This window comes from Aythya marila, assembly GCF_965140915.1.
Source record: "Aythya marila genome assembly, chromosome: 14".
NCBI classification, from domain to species: domain Eukaryota; kingdom Metazoa; phylum Chordata; class Aves; order Anseriformes; family Anatidae; genus Aythya; species Aythya marila.
The window spans coordinates 1,856,627-1,869,358 of NC_139055.1; positions in this window are offsets into that span (position 1 = coordinate 1,856,627).

Sequence of the window (12,732 nt, forward strand, 5' to 3'; positions counted from 1 at the left end):
CTTTATTCTACTAAGAACAAGTTTTGTGAAAGGAATGAATCAGGCAGAAACAGAAATCAAAATAATCTTTTGGATGTCTATTATTTAATAGTGTGGAATGTTCTCTTGTCAAGGTCACCTAACTGTTGTATATCATTACTGAAGGGGAACGTTAATTAAAACCACTGATGATGAATACTGCATCTTTAGATGTTAATAAATGAAACTAAATGCTTGTTAGATTTTCCAGAAGTCAACCACAGCTTTAAATTAAATATCACACTAAATACCCCAAACTGGCACACAGTGCTTCTTCTAAAACCAGTACCAGAATATATGTACATATTCAGCAGAATGGTAAAGTAATACATCATTCTGAGAAGATTTTTCAGATTTTTTTACTTATTTTTCTCTCTTGTCTTTGATAATGTTTTTTATTTTTTTATTATTTTTTTTTTTAATATATGATAGATTAATTGTGTTTATCAATGTTTCCGTTAATCATGTATATAATATAATGAATGTTACCTCCTGTTACCCTTGGGCACAGTACTGTCATGCAGGTAATGATATTACTATGGAAAGCCCTACAGTTTCCATTTAGGGTCCCTGCCCTTTAGAATAATTAATTTTAGAGCTAGCACATTTTTTCTGTTCCTCTCTCTTTATTAGATCTAAGACTGTGGGGTTTGGGTTACTTTTTTTTTTTTTTTTTTCCAGTTAATTTTATTTTTTGCTATGATATAAGACATTCAGTGGAGTCTAATTCAATCTAATTCAACTCTTCCTCTTTTCATTCAGTAGTCTATTGTGGTAAGTGCAGTATTTAATTTTTGAAAACATTAGTAGGTTTCTTGCACTTATGACCGTATGTCCAAGCCCAACAACAGTACTAGGGACTGACAATGACAGTAAAATAAGTAACATGCTCTAACATAAATAAAGCTACCAGACCTGATTCCTACAAAGATTTAGAGTCTGTCTGTCCCCACTACTTATATGCAATGTTTTTCTCTCAAGCTAAGATTTCTTGACTGCAGTTTTGCTGTTTAGACTTCAAAGGAAAAGGCCAGCAGTCACGTTTTTAGTTTAGGCCTTGAGGAGTCTGATTTCAACTACATTCTCTGCTGTTGACTTCCCAGTGACCAAAGGAGAGATCCTTGTTCCAAATACCCAATATTAGTTTGCAATCTACGTCATGTTGATTTCAGCAGATCAATATACTATTAGATGATAGTATCTTTGTGAATATGGAGCTAAGATTAAAAATGTCATGGGTTTCCTGTGACAGACAGCACATTCCATCTGCAAATACAATTTAATAGAGTATTGGAGCCCCAATGTTAGAAGCAGTTACTTTCCTAGTTCTCATAGTGCTCTGTGTAATATTATTTTTTCCATCCTATGTTAGTGCCTGGGAGATAAAGTAAAATCTTAATCCCAAATCAAAAGCAGTGAAAGTACACACCAAAAGACAGATTCTGCCTTAACAGAGCGATATCATAGCCTGAAGTACTTTTACTAAACATTAAGGTAGCTTTAAATACCTCAAGTTCTTAGATTTCCTAAGTAACTCCCAATGCATTACTTTGTTGTTTATTATGCTATGAAATACAAATAGATTCTGTTTCTAATTTCTCTTTCTTGCCAGCCCTAAATACTGGCTCTAAATTCACATCAGGCTCATCTTCAATAATATGCCTTTTTTCTTAGCTATTCAATCTCCCTTCATATTTCATTATGTGATTGTTGTTGTTGTTGTTGTTTGCTTGTTTGTTTTTTGTTTGTATGCTGATTATTATTATTTTTTTGGCTTCTTCTTAATGAGACATAAAGGTGTTATTTACCCAGTGGTACCAAAGAACCAACAGTTAAGAGAAGTTACCTGCAATTTAAATAGAGTAATTAATTACCGAACCCAATACTTTCCTTCCTTGTACGTCACCTCTCAAGCAAAACTGAAGATTATCTGAGCACAGTTCACCTGGGCAAACAGCCAAGCAACAAGGGCATTGCTGGGAGAGAGAACAACAGTTAGAACAATTAGAACAGTTACAGGATATAATGAAATTACACTTTCTGTGGGTTGGATTTGTTTCAGACCATTGTGAAAATCATTTCTATTTCTCTTTCAAATCCCCTAGTTAGAGAAAATCACATCTAGAAAACCCCATTAATGTTCATTATTATACAATGGGATTCTTAAGAATGAGCTCAGAAATAAACTCTGAAGCAATAGAAGTTAATGAGTCTCACCAATAACTTCCGTAGCTGCGCTCAATTCTTGAAAGTTTATCCTGGGTCCAGAACTTTAATTTTCAGATACTTAAGCTTTCTGAACTGCCATTTTTTACCATGCAATTTTATCACACCTCTAGCATCTGTGACAATTAATAGTGCTATTCCCTTGCTTCTAAGAAATCAACCCACTTTGTAGCAACAAGAGTTTAGAAACTAAAAAACAAAAACAACTACAAAAACAAACAAACAAAAAACACAAATCAAAGCAAACAAACCAAAACAAAAAAATAGAGGGAGCTGTTGGGGTGGCAAAAGAAAGGTCAGATGGAGCCTCTTTGTCCCTTCCATCCTTTGCACAGTCACCTGCATCACCATTTGGAATACTGTAATTGTCCTTGCAAAGAAGGATGTTTTCTTTATTGAACTAAGAAATTCTGGTCTTGTCAAGGTCTGCAGAATGATATGCTATTGAATTTTGTATCAGTCAGGCCCAGCTCAACAATTTTTCTTACTCCCAGCTAGAGTTCTAAGCATTCAGAACTGGAAAGTCATTATGCATTCAACATATCCTGTCCTACCATCAAGTTCAACTACCCCAAGAATTCCTGTCCAAGTATTGAGCAAAGCTGCCAAAGACACTGTAAAGTCTCTTCATTTGCTTGTTCACTTCATTTATTTGTTAGACAGGCTGAGGGAGTTGGGATTGTTCAGCCTATGGAAGAGAAAACTGCAGGGAGGCCTTATGGAGGCCTACCTAAAAGAGGCCTACAGGAAAGCTGTGAAGGGACTTTTTGTCAGGGAGTGGAGGGATAGCACAAGGGGGAATGGTTTTAAACTAAAAGAGGTAGATTGAGATTAGATATTAGGAAGAAATTCTTCACAATGAGGGTGGTGAGGCACTGGCCCAAGCTGCCCAGAGAAGCTGTGGATGGCCTATCCATGGAAGAGCTCAAGGTTGGATGGGGCCTTGGGCAACCGGGCGTGATGGGAGGTGTCTCTGCCCAAGGCAGGAGAGTTGGAACCAGGTGATCTTCAAGGTCACTTCCAACTCAAAGCATTCTACGATTCTATGATTCACTGCACAGGAAGATAGAAAGACCTCAATTTTTTCATAAATTAGAATTTGATAGAAACAAATAAATGTGATTTTCAATAAATTATCTAAGCCCTCAGATAAGCCACTGACCATCTGGCACTTGGCAAAATACTAACTCATGAAATTATTTTGGTGAAGCTGTGGATTGACATATTACATTCGTTATCTCTTTTGCTTTTAACTGACTCACAAAGCTGAACAGCTTACAAATTCCGTCACAACAAATGTAATAATGATTCCTATACTCTTCACCTTAAATCCATTTTTAATAGCACTTTTCAGCAATCCACAGTGACATGTTGTAGGTGGGCTACCAGCTTAGAATAACTTCTACATACCTTCTGATTTCATGAAGCATTTGAAATAGAAGCCTGTAGGAGGGAAAACCGTTTGCAGATACATTAGTTGCAGGTCATGCTGTATATGCCCCTGTATAATTGCAAGATTACAATGTTAACAGTGCTAAAATTAGGGATAACATTTAGAACAAATATCTGCATGAGAGGCTTAGCAGTTTCAGTTTTCCTGAATATCATTTGTTTGGCAGTTGATACCAAGAATACAGCAGATAGTTTTAAGCATAATCCAAAATTGAATTTGAGCTACAAAAAGAACAATCAGGTAACATATTGTAGATTTTTGAACAATAATACTATTTTCCCAGCCACCAGAATAGAACATATATATATATCTTTATTTTTTAAAAGAACTGATGATATTAGTAATTGAGTAGTCCTGAACTCATAGATTTAATAAAGCATTTAGAATTGAAAAAAGTTTTCTTTGTTGAATAAGACAGGACACTTTGGAAATTCCTTCCATCATTTCTTGAGTTTTTCAAAAGCTCATGTTGAAATATACTATTGAATGTGTTAATACATTATGAAAAAAAAAAAAAAAAAGTATCTTAGGAAAAAGCAACAAGGATTAAGCAAGCAAAAGGAAAAGAAACATACTGGTATTGAAATCTACAAACAGGTGTAAAGGTGTTCAGATGAATAGGATTATACGGATTATAATGGATAATAGGATTAATAGGGTAATTTAGGTTTATATGATATAAAAGAAAAATCTCACTGATAAATAAAATGCTTGATTTGTTTCATTAAATTCATCAAACTATAAATGTACAGAATTTTACAGGTTTTTTTTTAATTGTTAATAAAGGTGGCTGAATTGTTCTCTTGTATGCAGTCCTCTGAGCTAGTAAAGTTAAAGTTCTTATTGTACTTCTGGATTAGGAGAGCTCCGTTCAGACTGCTAGTCCTCTGCTTATCGACTTAATAATTTCACTACTGCCACCTAAACATGAGGTGTGTTATTAATCTCTGAAGGATGCACAATGTCATGTATTTTCAACTATGTGGTTACTACCTGCAGATACTGGAAGTGAGCACTGTCACAATTACAATTACCTTTGTAAATGTTCTTGTAACATATGACTGGTTCATTTCTAGAAAAAGGGCAATAAATGAAATCAGACAAGGTCAAAATTGTATTTTTTTTTTTTGGTTGTTGGTTTGTTTAGTAGAAAGTATATTGTGTAAACATGAGAGTCTTATTTTAATATAAATACTGAATGACAGAAACAAACTTGAATTTATAAATGTTGCAAATGTTATTGCTACAGGCATGAACATTTAGTTCATGATATATAGTTCAGAAAATCTAGAACAAACAGCTTCCTAGCATTTTTGTAGGTATATGACCCTTATGTGATAGGAATCAGGTCTCAAATCTGATTGAGAAATCAATTTGAAATCATTTTCTTTTTAAAAACAAAAATTCTATCTTTTCTAACAGCAACAATAACAAAACGCATAAACATCTACAAATAAGGAATTTAGCTCTCAATGATCATAAAATATATATTTGGATGAAGATATGAATGTGCTTACCTGCTGACAAAATGTCTCTAGGTTTCTTCCATCTGTGATTGAGTCTTACTTGCCAAGCTAATAAATAGAATGCATCACTGTAGCAGCTAAAACCCTTTATTTGCAGACAATAAAATTCAACACTTGTGCATCAAAGGAAAACAAATAAAGACATATTTGAAAAGTCCATCATACACTGAGTTGTCATTTCATATATATAATTACAAGTAAATGGGTTGAGACCATATATTCTGTTTTCAATGAAAATTAGTCATATTGTGATTGTGATTTATTATAGAAGCTATAATAGCAAATACCTCTCATGTTTTGTTAACATCTTCAACGAAGGGTAATGAGAGACTTTCTTTGTTCCAAACAACATTTAGACATAGTGTGGATAACATATGAGTGTGAGGCCTGCCTGAGTGAAAAGAACAATTTTTCCATTTGCTCAGATAATGCTTGTTGAATAAATTAAAAAAAAAAAAAAAAAAAAAGAGAGAGAGAGAGAGAGAGATACCATCTGATATCACAATGAAGGTTGACAACTCTGAAAGAAACCAATAGGACTAAATGAATCAGCATGTTTGCCACCCTTTTTTCCTGTTCTACTAGCAAGTATACTTATTCATGATCATTGTCAGGCTTGCCACTAGTGGCAAAATAATTCCTCACAATCAAATAAACAGGCTAAAGAAAATATACTAGAAGAAATAGGAACATTTAAGAAATGGGCAAAAAAGTAAGTAAAACTCTGAACCAATGTTATTATGACTAGTATAAAAGTGCCAAATACAGAACTTACGTCATTATGTCTTGATTTGTATTCTTCGTGGAAATCAGAAAATTATGTGCTTGTTGTGAAGAACAGCTCATTTAATCATCAAGATTACTTGTAAGTGTTACTTAATAATGCTACCAAACTGATAGAGGAAATGATGATTTGATTACAAGTGGCAAATCTGCATACAGTAACTCCTGTCATGATGTCATAGATTTATTAAGAGGATCTGGCTTGATTTTGAGCTAAAGAGAGAGCCACTATGGTCCTCAGCACAAGAGGAAAAATGTAGACAGTTGACTTCTCTAGCACTCAGAAACCTAATCTTAGTTCTTGGTAGTTAATTTATCTACATTGTAATAGTGCTCTCACACCTGAGAACAGAACTGGCATACGTATTTCATGAACATATCACGAATTGTTTATTTCCTCAGAGACCTTATAATATACTTTGAAGGGATAGAGAAGCATCCTTTTTAACTGTGTTTTATAGATGGGGAAATGAGACACAAAATCTGTGCCAGAAGAGGTAGGATCCAAATTACCTGAAAGCATGTCATGTCTCACCTACTTGTATGTTTTCTACTTTATGTGTCACTCTTGGATCAAGCCTAGAAGCAGAACATCTTTGTCCAGATTTACTTCCTTCTTGACCAGCTACCCTCAGAAATAAGTTATATAATAAGCTGATATTTACCAGGAAAAAATGGTAAAGATACTTCCACAGAATGTAAGTGATCTAAGTCCTAATCATTTTTCACATTTTTATTTGATTCAGGTATGGGATTAGAAACAATGAGACCATCCTGATAGCAACACTACAGATTTTCAGTTTAGTAACTGTTTAAAAGAGTTCATGACATTTAATAGCGTCACACAAGTAAAATGGTGAGTGAGCACCTTAGTCCATGTTACCCCACAGAGCACTGGTTAGAAGGTTTTTGTAGGTGCTCTACATTCAGATATCCTCATGCAGCAGAAGGAAATAAACCAAGGTGCTAGAAAATGCTGGATAAATGACAGTTTTAAATGCCTGCCTGCCTTCCTTCCTTCCCTCCCTCTTTTTTTTTTTTTTTTCTTTTTCTTTCTTTTTTCCTGAATAATAAGGGAGGATCTTCCCTGTCAACTTGTGAATCTGACTCTTCCCTGCTTATGCTATTTCTTCAAGCATTTGATAATAATAATAATATTAAAAAAAAAAAAAACAACAACAACAAAAAAAAAAACAAACAACTCTCAAGTTATATGAAGATTTTAATTGCTTTAATTTAATTCTTATTTGAAATTTATTTTTTGTTAGATAGCTGAATTGAGACCATCCCTGAAACAGTTTTATGAATAAAAGATGTATACAAAAGTTTCTCCATTCATTTCTGAAAAAAAAATAAAAAAATAAAAAGTTTAAAAGAATAAATGCAATTAGAAAGTAAAATATAATCCTTCTGTGTGGAAAGTGAAGAAATTGACAGAAAAAGTACCATAAACGACTTAACAGATGAATGTATTTATGTCAACTCATATAGTCCTTTGTATTTATTGTGAATGTTTCATGTACACATTGATTTAAAGTTGACTCATGAAGTATTTTTATTCCTATAATTGAACATATACAAATAAAATTGAATGCATACCAATATATATATTTTTTAAGCATGTGACTTGTCATGAAAATTGCTGTATCTAATTTCTATTCCCAATGCACATAAAATACAAGTTTATTATATTACTAATATTTTTTATTTGTGATTCTTGAAGGGTATTTTGAAATATTGCCAAAATTTCCATTCTTTACCTCCAGCCTAATACCAGCCATTTGCAACATAATTTCTAATGAAGTCCAAGTAAGAATGGTAAATAATCATGCGAAAAAATCTCTATATTGCTAAGCTTCATTATTCTATCCCCAAATGAAATATCCTCGTAGTTGATACATGTCTTGTTTGTTCGCATTATTGAACCTTATTTTCAAAATAGTGGCAAATTATGTATTTCTAATGAAACTGTATTATCACCAAGGGAAAATATAAAAGATGAGAGTGAAAATAAAGCTAAACAGCAGTTAGGAAGTCAAAAGGCAGCTGGAAAAGGAAAATTGTACCAGTGGTATGCAGGCAATAATCAAGAATACGCAAAGAGACTGTTACTCTCCCCTCTCCTCCTCAGAGTAGACAGTCTAATTGTCAATGAATTGAGAGCTATGCATATTTACTGTCACTGTGTTTATAAACCCTTAAATATTTATAGCAGTATGATTTAACTCAAATCAGTGTAAGCCAACAGGAAAAGAAAAAACTAATTGATTTGGCAGCAGAGATTTTCCTGACTGTAGCAGATACTGTATACATATACTGTAGCATATATATACAGCAAAATGGTTGAAAAGTTTCCAGGAACACAGATACAGAAAATGCTCAGTGCAGAAAATCTTCATGGCATGATTTTTGTCTAGTTTTATTTCACCAGTTTTCCTGTAATATCTGCTCAGTTAATAGGGATAATCTTAATTTAAATTGTCGTAAATTTAGGAATTAACTTCCTAAACTATGAGACAGTGTGTAAAAGATCATTGGATATTATTTTTGTATCATGAAATGAATGTTCTATTACAATGCAGCACTCTTCTCAGAAAGGAAGTTACAACTACAATAGGTAACATAATTTAGGCAGTTGCTGTATGGATGATAACTGACCATTAAAAAGGCTTTCTTCCACTCAGACCTGATTCTACATTATAGAATGTAGAAATACAATGATTACAACAATGATTCAACTCTTCACCTCACCTTGAGGTCTGTTTATGGTGTTTCCACAAGAGACTGTCTCCCTCTGATATGGTTGACATACATTGCTGGGTCAGAAGAGTCTGAAAGGAGCTTTTGGGAACATTTCTACCACAAACTGTGATATTTAACAGATAATCTTATTTCCAGATGGTTCAATTACAATGGGGAAATTTCTGATTGACTCTTTAGTTCAGATTTTCCTCTCCACCACTGCCCTAAATAAGAATTGTTTTGTTAAAAAATAAAATTATCCTTCTTGAAAATGAAAGATTTATGCTATCAGTCTTCCATGAGATAGAGGTGAACATCTGTATATAAAAGAATAATCAAATATATATTTTTGTCATAATTATGATACAGTTCTACTTCTAGTGTCATAAACCTATATCAAGAATAAAATAAACATTCATTACTCTTTGCATAGATGAACCATAGTTGCTCATGGAAGGTATGTTATTCCTATAACATTTTGACTAGTTTTTTGTAAACAAATAATAAAAACAAATAAAAAACAAATAAAATATTAAAAACAAATAATAAATATTTTGTAAACAAATAATAAAATCTTTATTTATTTATTTATTTTATTTTTTGGAAGCCAATGACATCAACAGGTAAAGGAAAATGACTACTTACAATGTAAGGGAGCACCTTACATTATATTCACTGCTCAAAGTTGTGAATATAATGAAAATATCTGATTTTCCAGATATATGAGGTAGGCATAGCCATAAAGAGGTTTATGGATATATTCTGAACAGCTGCGTGGATCTTTTCTAATTGAAAAGATGCACTGTAGCCAAACTAAATGGCTCATTGTAATAATTTGTTTAATATTACAATATTAATACTAATATTTAATATTACATTGTTTAATACTTATATAACAATATATAATATTGTTATATTATATATATTTATATAAATATTTAATTTCCCCTTTCTTCATCCTTTGTTTTTATTTATATTTTCAGTGTGTTTGGCCATTTCCAGAAAAGGATTGGAAGGCCTAAAGTGAACTGCAATTTTAGGTGAGGGCACCTATGTTTTGAGACGTGTGACTCCTGACACAATCATTCAGCTCCTGTGTGACCTTGACACAATACAAGTGCTGTCAGGATGCTGTCAGGATGCTCCTGATGCTCCTGATTGTGTTTTTGCCTGGTACCTGTTTTGACCATGGTGACCAGTTTTGCACCTAGTCTTCCTAAGTGTCAGCAACACTACTACAATTTGCATTCTACTATGAGTCTCATCCTAGCTGATGAGGCTCGTAAAAGTTGTGGGCATGTAAATAATATGTAAGAGTGTTCTGACAAATCAAAATCTCATATCAAGCACAATTTCATTCTTAATTGATTTACTGCTGCAAACATGCACTAACGGATCTAAGAGAAATCCCTAAAATGCAGAATGTGTATTGATATGTAAAATAATCTTCGCTTCATTCAGTACTTATTCCCATTAAATGAAATATTAAAAAATTAAACAAATACACAAATCTCCAACAAGCAAATTTTTAACTGGTATCTTGTTTTGTGTGATAATTGTTCCTCATAGTACAAATGAGGTGAAGTCAGAAAATGAATAAAACCACTTTCATCTGGGGATTTCACTGCCACTTGTAACTGTTCACAAAGTCTGTCAGGGCACCTCTGGGACCTGGGCAGGCAGGGCAGGGCCTCGCAGTCATGGCCGCCCCAGCCCCACCCAGGCAGCAGGGTAGGATGGGGGCAGCAGGACAGCTCCAACTCTGTCCTGCTGTCCTGCTGTCCTGCTCCTATCACACAGCCCTAAGCTCTTCTCTTTGGAAAGTGGTGAAAGAAATGGTTATAAAAGCAATGAATGCTGGAGTGCTCAGGAATGATAAGGCTAGGGCTCAGAGTGAGCAAAAGGAGATATGTGTAAGAGTTATCTTCCTGCACAGCTTTGTGCAAAGGGCCCGTCACCTTGGTGAGGAAGAGGTTGGAGGCTGGGGGCAAATCAAGAGGTGTTAGGGAAAGTGGTGAATCACTGGCTGGTGAATCCTCACCTTCCTGCAGAGAAGGAAACATCCTCAGACACTCAGAAAGGAGGAAAGTTCACAAAGATGAGAAATGCAGCCCAGCCAGGACATAGCATACAGAGCTGATGCTCACTTGAAATGTTGTGACTGACTAGTGGGAGAGGGTTGTAGGTGACATGTTATTTCCCCATAAAGAGAACAGCTTTCAGAACACTGTTGGTTGTTGCTAGTGAGGCTTCTGCTGTGATGGAAGGTACAATTTTTATTAACACGCTGTTGCTTGTTAACAAACAGCTCTCCTTCCCAACTCTGAAGCACCAAAGTGCTTCATGTGTTTAATTCTTCCTTACTTATGAAAATTAAAAAAGGTACCTACAAATTCATCAGCTAAAATACAAGAACTGGCAGCCATAAACCTTTCCACACAATTTTGAGAAAATAATTTTAAATTACGTGTAGGATTCAGATCTATGAGCAGGATTCAAAGTAGCTCAGACCTGAGCAATAAAATGATCAATAACTCTGTCTTTTATCCTCCAGAACAAAACATGTCTCATCTCAGTTCATGACCAATTTCTAGGATTTAGGAAGACATTCATTTATTATCAGATTATTTTGCAAAATTTTTCCAGTTTTTCTCTGAGGCACCTGCTACGACCACTGAAGTACATAAAAATCATGGATTAAGTAAATACTACTTCAATAAGGCATTGTAAGGGATTGTATACATTTTTGTAATTTAGCAAAATAAAAAACAGGTGAGATCTTAGTAATATCTTTTTTGCTTTTAGTAGGAACGTACCGTAGCTTCAGCTTCTTGCCACTGAGTCTTTAATGTGCTTAATTTAAAAGCTTCCACTATCAGAAATTTCTCCTTCTTCCAAACATTTTTAGATTCTCATATAGTCCCCCTTCTTAACTCTTTTGGATAAAACAGAGGGGATTTTTAGTATGTCTCACTCTAGGACAAGTTTAAGACTTTGTCTTCAGATCATTCCCATGACCTCTGTTTCATGTCTTTTCCAGTAACTCAGTATCTTTCCAAAGTGTTTTATGAGTAAGAAATTGCCCCAGGTTATACATCCAAAGATCCCATTCATGCTGGCAACTAAAATATTTCACTGGAAATTTGTCCAGCAGACTATTAACCATTACCAAAACATTACCTGGACCATTTTCACAACCGTTGTATATCTTCTACATTTTGAACATGATCTGTATTTTTGAATTTTAAATGTATAGCTCTGTTTAAATACAGTGCCAATGACAATTTAACAATCTTCTGAGGATCTGTCCAGTTTCCATTGTACGCGACTTAAAAAAGGCAAAGCTTTTGTCTAGTCACAGCCACTATGTTGAACAACTTTTTACAGTGTAGATTATGCAAGTGATTCTACTCTGTTTTTCTTTTCTCACAGTAAAGTAAGAAGTGCTGCCTGAACACAACTGGCAGTTTTTTGGCAATGTTACAAAATTTTGTGTAGTAGCTGTGCTCCTAAATAAACAATTTGATATTGAAGAAATTAAGCATGAAGTGCAGTAAACAGCTTCAAGCCAGGAACTAGAGACACTTCTTTTTGCTTTGGAGACACATTGTGGCAGAGTATCTCTGATGGTTATTACTGTGAATTTGATTTGCAAATGAATAGTGCAGATCTGATCGTGTAAAATAATTGCTTAATATTTTCTTTCAAATACATGCAAAAGTCTTAAAATGCCACAAAATGTAGATACTCATTGTGAGTATCCTTGCAATTCCAGTTTAACTGATTAACCACTTTCATGTTGAAACTGGTAGTATTTAGCACTGAGATTTACAGTTTCCACACAGGACAGAGAAAATAACTGCCATTTATTAAAGCCATCTATTTACTTTATTACTGTAGATGAGCTTGGAAAAGAGAATATCCACAGAATATTTCTACTATTAAAAAGCTTGCAATTTACCTTTTTAGTTTTCCTCCTACCAT